This window comes from Nannospalax galili, unplaced genomic scaffold (assembly GCF_000622305.1).
Source record: "Nannospalax galili isolate Female #2095 unplaced genomic scaffold, S.galili_v1.0 scaffold4782, whole genome shotgun sequence".
Taxonomy (NCBI): Eukaryota; Metazoa; Chordata; class Mammalia; order Rodentia; family Spalacidae; genus Nannospalax; species Nannospalax galili.
The window spans coordinates 44,722-53,794 of record NW_008347739.1 but is presented as its reverse complement, the minus strand read 5'-3'; the positions used below and the strand labels follow the sequence as shown (position 1 = coordinate 53,794).

Sequence of the window (9,073 nt, the reverse complement as noted above, 5' to 3'; positions counted from 1 at the left end):
ATCCTCCTGTATATGTTAAATTCAAAAGTTTAAATAATCTCTAGGTAATAAGTAATATGATGTAAATGCTATGTAAAAAGTTGTCATACGATGTTGTTCTAGGACTAACAGTAAGAAAAATGAGAGGGTCAACTAAAACGGTATTTTCTAGGAATAACATATGAAGGGAGATAAAGAAATCTCACAGAAGGGTCAGCCTGGGGTGCCAGAATCAAGATGCAGCATTGTTAGCATTAATGGAGATGAGGGAAGCAACTTTTTAGCTGGCTACTGTTTGGGGTTTGGGTGAACAAGAGACAGATAACCAGTATTTTTCCCCTGAAAATCTGCTAATAGAGACCTTTCATATTTAACATTTTGGGTGAATTGATAGACCAATGTTCATTTTTAGTATTTCAGAAGATTTCCAAACGACTGTATACAACGGTTAGAAAATTGGGTCTAGCTAAGAGTTATGGTGCACACTTGTGTGCACTCAGGAGGCAAGAGGACTAGGAGTTTGAGGACAGCCTGGGCTACATGGTAAAAATCTCATCTCAAAGACAAAACAACACACATACACACACAGAAAAAGAAAAACAAAACAAAAACCCAGGCTGGTGAGACTGCTCAGTTTGTTGGCAAACCTGAGGATTTGAGTTCAATCCCTGGAACCCACATAAATGTGGAAGAGTAAAACCAAACCCCAACATTGTCCTGACCTTCATATGAGGACAGCAAGCAGCACAGCGTGTGTGCTCATACACATATGATGTACACACACTAATAATAAGGAAAATAGTCAACTGAGGGCAAATAGCCAACCTGTCTGAACAATAACAGCAGCAATACATGTTTCAAAAGAAAAGGAAGAAAAAATAAAATTGGGTCTGAGGACAGGTCAGAACGGAATGTTTGAGGACAGTGTGTGTTGCTGTGTAACAATCACAGATAAAGGGGTGCAGAGGAGCTCGGGAGGAGACGCAGTCCCTGACAACCATGTTGAAGAAATGGAAGGAAGCATGGGCGTGCACATTTTAGTTTTTTATTACCACATATAATTATAAATTAAGGGCTTCACTATAGCATTTTCATCCATGTGTATAATGTATTTTGATCTATCCACCCACCACTACCCTACCCTCTCTTGTCCTCCTCCTACTGCTTTCTTTTCTCAACTAGTCTTTTTTTTTAAAATAGTGTTTCTAGTCCAGGTTGGCCTTGAACTCTCTATGTAGCCTAGAATGACCTTGAACTTCTTCTGATCCTCTGCCCCTACCTCTTCAGTGCTGGGATTACAGGTGTCTGATTCCATTCTCAAATTATAACTTCAAGAATGCTAGGCAAGCTCTCTACCAATTGAACCTCACCCCCACCCTCTCTCCCATTTCTACTTTCATGTCTTCATTCTTTTGTGGACTAGTTTCTTTAGTGTTGCTTACAGAAGTATGGGTGGGGGGCTATTTACAAGGAGCACGGGCACCTTACTAGTGGCTCACCAGTGAAGAAAATGTCTCTCCCTACCTCAGTAACCATTAACTGCTTGTAACTCAGGGAGTGGTGGGGCCTTGTGAACATCTCTCTTTGCAGAGCCTCATGTAGCCCAGGCTGCCTTGAATTTGGTATGTAGTTGAGACTGGCCATAACTTTTGCTTTTTCTGCCTCCACCTCCTGAGTGTAGGGATTACAGGCCTGTGCCAGCACACCTAGTTTTTGTGGTGTTGAGGACTGAATCTAGGGCTTTGTGCAGGATAGAAAAGCACTCTACCAAGTGGATTACACTCTGTGCTCCTACTACGTTAAGGCACTTCCAGGGGAGAAAATGTGTTGTAGTTACTACTGATGATAAACTGTCACTATGAAATAAACTTTCTTTCCTCCCCACTCCTCAAAAATAATAAGAGACCCAAAAACCCCATTTTACCTAATAGAGCTAGGATTCCAGAATAGCTGTGGGCATGCATGTGACTATTCTACATAGGCTCTATTTATAATTGTGCCTTTGTGTTTTACATGTATTTACTTGATATTTTTGGAGATGGAATCCTGGGCTTCATACATGCTTGGCAAGAGCTTTACCACTGAGCTACATCTGCACCCCAATTTTCAGTTCTTAACAAGTTTATACTTATGAAAAGAAAGCTGGAAGGTCAGTAAAAAGTCCTGAGCCAGTGAGATAGCTTGGGAGGTCAAAAGTGCTGCACAAGCCTACTGACTTTGAGTTCAATCCCTGGAACCCACAGTGGAAGGAGAACCAACTCCTGAAAGTTGTCCTCTGACCCCCACACACTTGAGTGCACACACACACACACGCACACACACACTACTGCTACCATTACTTTAATAAAAAAGTATTCATAGCCAGGCATGGCGGTGCATGCTTTCAGTATCAGCAGAGGCAGAGGCAGGTGTATTTCTGTGAGCTCAAGGCCAGCCTGGTTTACATAGTGAGTTCCAGGCCAGCTGGGACTACAGGAGACGGTGTTTTAAGAAGATCAAGGAGGAAAAAAAAAAAATCATCCCTTGGAACCTCTTCCACTCTGAGAGTTCATTCTCACTTTGTCCTTACTAAATCTGTGTTCACCTGGTAAAAAGGGAAAAAACAAAAATCCCCAAAAACCTTCAACCCATTTTTCCCAGTTAATATGCATCACGTTTACTTTATCATTTTTTCCTCAAACACATAATCATTACAGACAGCTTTCGCCTTCATTTTTAAATTCTTCAAAACAGTCTTATAACTACTACTACATGTGCAAAGCCAGGAAATTTAACATTGAGCCAATGTTCTTGTCTAATATGCAATCCACAGTCAAATCACACCAAATGTTCCAATGACATATTTATATATTTTTGAGATAAGTAGGGCTTGGTGGTGCACGGCTTTAATTCTGCCACTCGGGAGACAGACCAGCGGCTCTGTCAGCTCAGTCTACACAGTGGGTTCTAGGTTACCCAGGGCTGCAAAGTGATTATGTCTCACCCAACGCACCTCAAACCAACTAACCAACCAACCCCAAACCAAAAAAACCGGAGTGGGGGAGTGGGAGGGTGGTGGGGAAGGTCCAGGCTAGCTGGGGCTGCAGGGAGACCCTGTCTCAACTTACCGCTCCCCCCTCCCCCCTCCCCCCAATCCCAAACAAACCCAAAACAAAATCCCCCAAAGACCCTGAGGCCCTAAACAGTGGGGACCTAACCTCGGAAGCCAGGGAAGCCGCTACCAACGAGAGGGCGGGATCACAGCAGCGCGTGCTGCCTGCTTCCGGTCACGTGTGCACCCTAGCCAACGGTAAAGCTTTACGTCACTCCCGCTTCCTCACCCTGGCAACGGGCGAGTCCTGACAACGGACTACTTCCAGTGGGTACTTCCAGTGCCGTGAGGGCTCTGCGGTGGCGCGGGTGAGTGTCCCTCGTCCTCACGTTGTCCGCGTCGCCGCCGCCGAGCAACGGTCTCCCTGTGTCCCCGCCGGCCGCAGCGGCCTCTCCCGAGCGCGGTGGGATGGCGCGCAGGGCGTCATCTGTCCGGCCCGGCGGAGGGGCCCACAGCGTCCCTGGCCCCAATCTCGGTCGCGCGAGGGGCCGTGGCTGGTCCTCTTCCCAGCCTCGGCTCCTGGGCGGCCCCAGCGCCCCTTTGGGGAGCTCCGCGCTGTGCAGTCGCCGGCTGTCCGCAGACGTGCGTCCTAGTCCCGGGCGGGCGTCGCAGTGGGGTCGCCTAGGGTAAGGGAGGCCTGGTCAGAGTCCTGCGGGACAGGCGCGTCTGCTGCCCTGGACCCAGGAGAGGAAGCGGCTGCGGAGGCGGGCGACCAGCTAGCTGCAGCTGTCTTGGAAGTAGAGGGCATGGTGTCCTGGAAGGAGGGACTTCTTGACAGATCCTGCTGGGGTGTGGAAGGAAAGCTGTACTGGGGCCACGTGACTAGGACCTTTGAAAAAAGAGCTCAGCGAGTTTTGCTTATACACTTGGGAGTTAACTGATTTTTCTCTTTGTTGTAAATAAAGCCTTTTCTTCTCACTGCCTCAAAAGCAGCGATTAGAGAACATCTGGGGAATGCAGAAAGAGTTAAGGAGATTACCTATTGTTGCTCCAACCCAAGATTTTGATCTTTAGGATTTCTTAGGCACTTTCAGCTATTTAGGTTCGTAGAGTTACAACTAAAAAGTGCAGTTTGTGTATGCTGCATCCATTATATGAATGGATTAGTGCTTTCCCCCCCTTATTCAGATGTAATTCACACAGTACAAAAGCTATACTTTTAAATTGTATCTTTCTGTGTTTCTTTAGTATTTTCAAAAACGTGTGTGTGTATATATGTATATATACATATATATATTACAGCTGTCTAGTTCTAGAACATTTTTACCACCTTCCCCTGAAATCCTGTACCCATTACAGTTACTTCCTGTCTTCCTCCCTCCTGCTCTCCCTTGTGTTCCCCTCCCCTTCCCCCAACTCTGATCCACAGTTCAGTTATTTATGGATTTCCCTGTTTGGGACATTTCAAGTAAATGGAATTATATTACAGGGTTCTGTTGTGTCTTACCTCTTTTAGTTAGCATAATGTTTTCAAGGTTCATGACTATGTCAAGGTTCACGGTTGTATAACAATACATTATTTCTTTTTTTTTTGTTCCCTGTGGTTCTGGGGATGAGCCTCACACTGCATTTTGTTTATCCATCATTAGTTGATGGATACTTGGAGTGTTTCCTCCTTTTGGCTATTTGGGATAATCCTGTACACAGCCTGTATGAGTTTTTGTATGGATATATGATTATAGGTTTTTATGGATATGTACTTTGAAATGGAACTGCTGGGTCCCATGTTTTGAGAAATGGACAAATACTTTCCAAAGTGGCTGCACTATATTGAGTTCCTTCAAACAGATAATGAAGATGTGCTTTTCCAAATCCTGGGGAGCACCTGTTATTTTGTTTATAGCCATCTTTGTGGTGCTTATGAAACGGCATCTCATTTTTTAAAATTTATTTTTGGTTGTTTTGAGATGGTCTCCCTGTAGCCCCAGCTGGCCTGGAACTCGCTATGTAGACTGGGCTAGCCTCAAACTTGCAGAGATCTGCCTGCCTCTGCCTCCCGAGTGCTGATATTAAAGGCATGCACCACCATACCTTGCTCATTTGGATTTTTATGGTTAATAATCTTAAACATCTTTACATGTACTTATTGGTCCTTTTTTAGTTTTGGAGAAATGTCTATTTAATTTCTTTGTGTAGTTAAAAAGTATTTTATTATTTTTTATTTCATGTGTATGAGTGTATTGCTTGCATATAAGGGCACCCACGTTGTGCAGTGCCTGAGGAGGTCAGAAGAGGGCGTCGGATCCCCTGGAACTGGAGTTTCAGACAGTTGTTAGCTACCATGAGGGTGCTGGGAATTGAACCCCAGTCTGCAAGAGCAGCTAGTGCTCCTGACCAATGAACCATCTCTCCAGCCCCCTTTTTTTTGTTTTTTTTGAGACAGGGTCTTATTGTGGACTGGAACTTGCTATGCAGATGAGGCTGGTCTTGAACTTCTGATCTAAGAAGCAATTGTTAAATCCAGAGTCACGGATATTTAACCCTATCTAACCCCTTACAACTTCTACAAGTTTTTATAGTTTTAATCCTTGTTTTTGATGGACTTAATTTTGGTATGTAGTATGAGGCTTGCCTTGTGGCTGTCTTAATTTTTCAACACCATTTGTTGAAAATTCTCTCTCCCACTTAGCTCAGGCATGCTTGTTAAAAATCCATTGACTGCCCCAGAAAAAGGGGGAAAAAATCAGTTGACTATAAATACTGCTATTGTTTTAACTATATCTCTCTGTTAGACTCTTAGGCTGCACCTATTTTTTTTTTTTTTTTTTTTTTTTTGAGCCAGGCTTTCAAAAAACTTGCTCTATAGATCAAACTGGATTTGAGTTCACAGAAATCCTCTTACCTCTGCCTCCCAAGTGCTGAGACTAAGGCATGCACCACCAATGGCTGGCCTTGCGCCTATATTTTTAAAATTCTACATTGTCCTATGTTAAATGTAGCACAAAAGACACAAAGCCAGCCAGGCGTAGTGAACAGGCCTGTAGTTCTAGTACTTGGGAAGTGGAGCAAGGAGAATCAGGATATGAGGCCAGCCTGGGTTACATGACATCCTGTCTCAAAAAAAAAAGAAAAAAAAAACCAAACCCCAAAAAGCCAAAACAGCTAGAGAAAAAGACATGAAGTCTTTTCTGTACTTTAAGATTTTTGGTAGAGGGGCTGGAGAGATGGCTCAGCAGTTAAGAGCACTGACTGCTCTTGTAGAGGACCCAGGTTCGATTCCCAGCACCCACATGGCAGCTACGAACCATCCTTATCCAGTTCCAGGGGAATCCAAAGCTCTCTTCTGACCTGTTGCATGCCGATCACTTGTCTGAAGAACCTCAGAAATAGTGGTTTTCATACTAACTGACAGCTATTTGAAGAAGTGTTATTTTATTTCTTGGTTTCGACATATGCTTTTGTTGGCATTGATACTTCTATAATTGAGGTGAGCAGCATTAAACTGATTATCTTATGGGGAATACTGGCTCAACGATGAATTTAAATGTATTTTGGAGCTCATTTAATGAGACATTAAAACCTAATGTTGTGATACTAAAACTACAAAGTACCATTAGAAAAAAAAAAGAGAGACAGCTTGGATCTGGAGAGAGGGCTCAGTGAGGGCTCACATACTACTCTTTAGTGGCCCTGAGTTCAATACCCAGCAACCGTGGTGGGCAGCTCATAACTGCCTATAACCTCAGCTCCTAGGGGATCGCACCACCTTTGGCTTTCCTGTATATCTGCACTTATGTGCACATACCCCCACACATATATGCACATAATTTAAAAAAATCTTAAAAATATAAAAAAAGGACAGCTTGGAGGCTGGAGAGATGGCTCAATGGTTAAGAACACTTATTGCTCTTCCAGAGGACCTGGATTTGGCTCTCATCACCCAAATGGTGACTAGTACCCATCCTTAATTCTAGTTCCAGGGAATCTGATGCTCTCTTCTGATCTCTGTGGGCAGCAGGCATGTACATTGTACACTCACATACATGTAGGAAAAACACATAAAAACAAAATTAAAAAATGAGACAGCTTCTCACTATATATCCCTGCTGGGTTTGCATCTTGATATGTAGACCAGGGGGGCCTCAAACTTGTGATCTTCCTGCCACTGCTTCTCTTTAGTGCTAGGATTACATGCATGTGCTCCTAACAACATGGCAACACCCCCCCCCCTTTGGATTTGTTTCTTTTTATTTTACGATGTGTATGAGTTTTTGCATGCATGTATGTAAGTGCACCCATATTGTTCAAAGCCCATGGAAAGCAGCAGAGTGTGTTGGATTCCCAGGAATTGGAATTATGATGGATGGTTGTTAGCTACCATATAGGTGTTAGGAATTGAACCCAAGTTCAATCTCTGGAAGAGCAGCCAGTGCTCTTAACCGAAGAGCCGTTTCTCCAGTCCACAACATTTTTTTTTTTTAAATCAATTGCAGTAGCTTTAGGATTGGATTTCATTTGTTAAAGCCTTTTATTGTCAGATAGATGCATTCCTTGACTGACTTTTCTCCTGCAGCTGCTTCTGAAAGACTAAAACAAAACTAAGATGGAAAAACTTAAACACTAAAGGGCACATGGTAATTTTCTAAATGGTTTAAAGAAAAAAAAAGTCATTACATTCAACAAGAATATAAAATATTTTGGAGCCCCCAGGTCAAGGTTTAGATCTTAATTTAGTACTAGGAAGGTCCCTGAAGTAAAAATGTTTTATTCTGAGTTTACCTTCTAAGCCTTGATAACTGAATTTAACATTGGTCTCAGAAATGGCCAAATTAATAGTCTTTAAAAAGTTTTTATTATTTTAATTTTATGTGTATGAGTGTTTTGCCTGCAGGTATATAAGTGCACCACATGTGTGCAATGCCCACAGGCCAGAGAGGGTGGCAGATCACCTGGACCTAGAGTTACAGATGGTTGTTAGCCAACATGTGGGTGCTGGGAACTGAGCCTGGGTCCTCTGGAAGAGCATCCAGTGCTCTTAACCACTGAGCCATCTCTCTAGCCTCAACCAAATAATAGACTTTTTTTAAGTGGACAGTACTGAATAAATTCAAATATGAAGGGTATTAGAAAAAAACAGGATTTCCTAGTTCTTAGAGGTGCATCTATGATGCTGTTAACTTGTGTTTATGTAGGCTAGTTTATGCATAGAGTATCCTGGAGAAACTATAATATTATATATTTTAAGCTTTTGATCCCTACAAATCCTTTTCAAATTGGTTACATTCAGTTTATGATGCCATTATCCTGCTAGTTAGAAGAAATTCATTTTTGTTTGCACTTTTTTGAATATTCTTTTTTAAAAATTTTATTATTTTTATTTTATGTGTATGCATATATTGCCTGCATATAGGTAAGTGCACCTGTGTCGTGCAGTGCCCACAGAGGTCAGAAGACACTGTCGGATTCCCTGAGACTGGAGTTATGGACAGTTGTTAACTGCTATGTGGGTTCTGGGATTCAAACCTGGGTCCTCTGCAAGAACAACCAGTGTTCTCAGTCGCGGAGCCATCTCTCCAGCCCCTGAATATTCTTTAATATTGGATGTTCAGTTTTTTATTTCCTCTTGTGTGTTATCTGCTCCTGTCTTTTGGCATGATTTTTGTTTTGATTGCTGCTGTCTTTTATGGAATTTATTTTGGCAGCCTTTTGAAGAATGGTTGCTTTATGATAATTTGGATTTGGGGAGAAAGGTTCAAATGCTGTGTAATAGTTATGCTAAGAGGTACATGGGCTAAACAAGGATGGAAGAAAAGGAAGTTAAATATTTGAGGGGAAACCTATGGATTTTGATGTACTCTGAAATGACTTTAAGGTGAATTAGGGAAGGGTTAGGCTATTATGAGAAATAAGGACTGTGGAAAGACCTAGATTGGGGAGTGGAACTCAATTTTGTAGTTACTTGAGGAAAATTAAGATTGAGCTGCCAGAAAAAAATTGTGGCTAGGGCTCAGGTCAGAGGATAAGATAATCAAAATTCATGTGATTTGCTGAGATGACAGTTTT

At 42.5% G+C, this 9,073-nt stretch overlaps 1 protein-coding gene across 1 annotated transcript in view; it reads left to right on the top strand.

The window, feature by feature from the left end:
* Positions 1–3,098: 3,098 nt before the first annotated feature.
* Positions 3,099–9,073, top strand: part of LOC103743127 (threonine aspartase 1-like) — a gene marked incomplete at its 3' end in the record, with an annotated part of 35,086 nt that continues 29,111 nt past the window's right edge. Inside the window, 1 exon segment of the mRNA XM_008844346.2 lies at positions 3,099–3,378.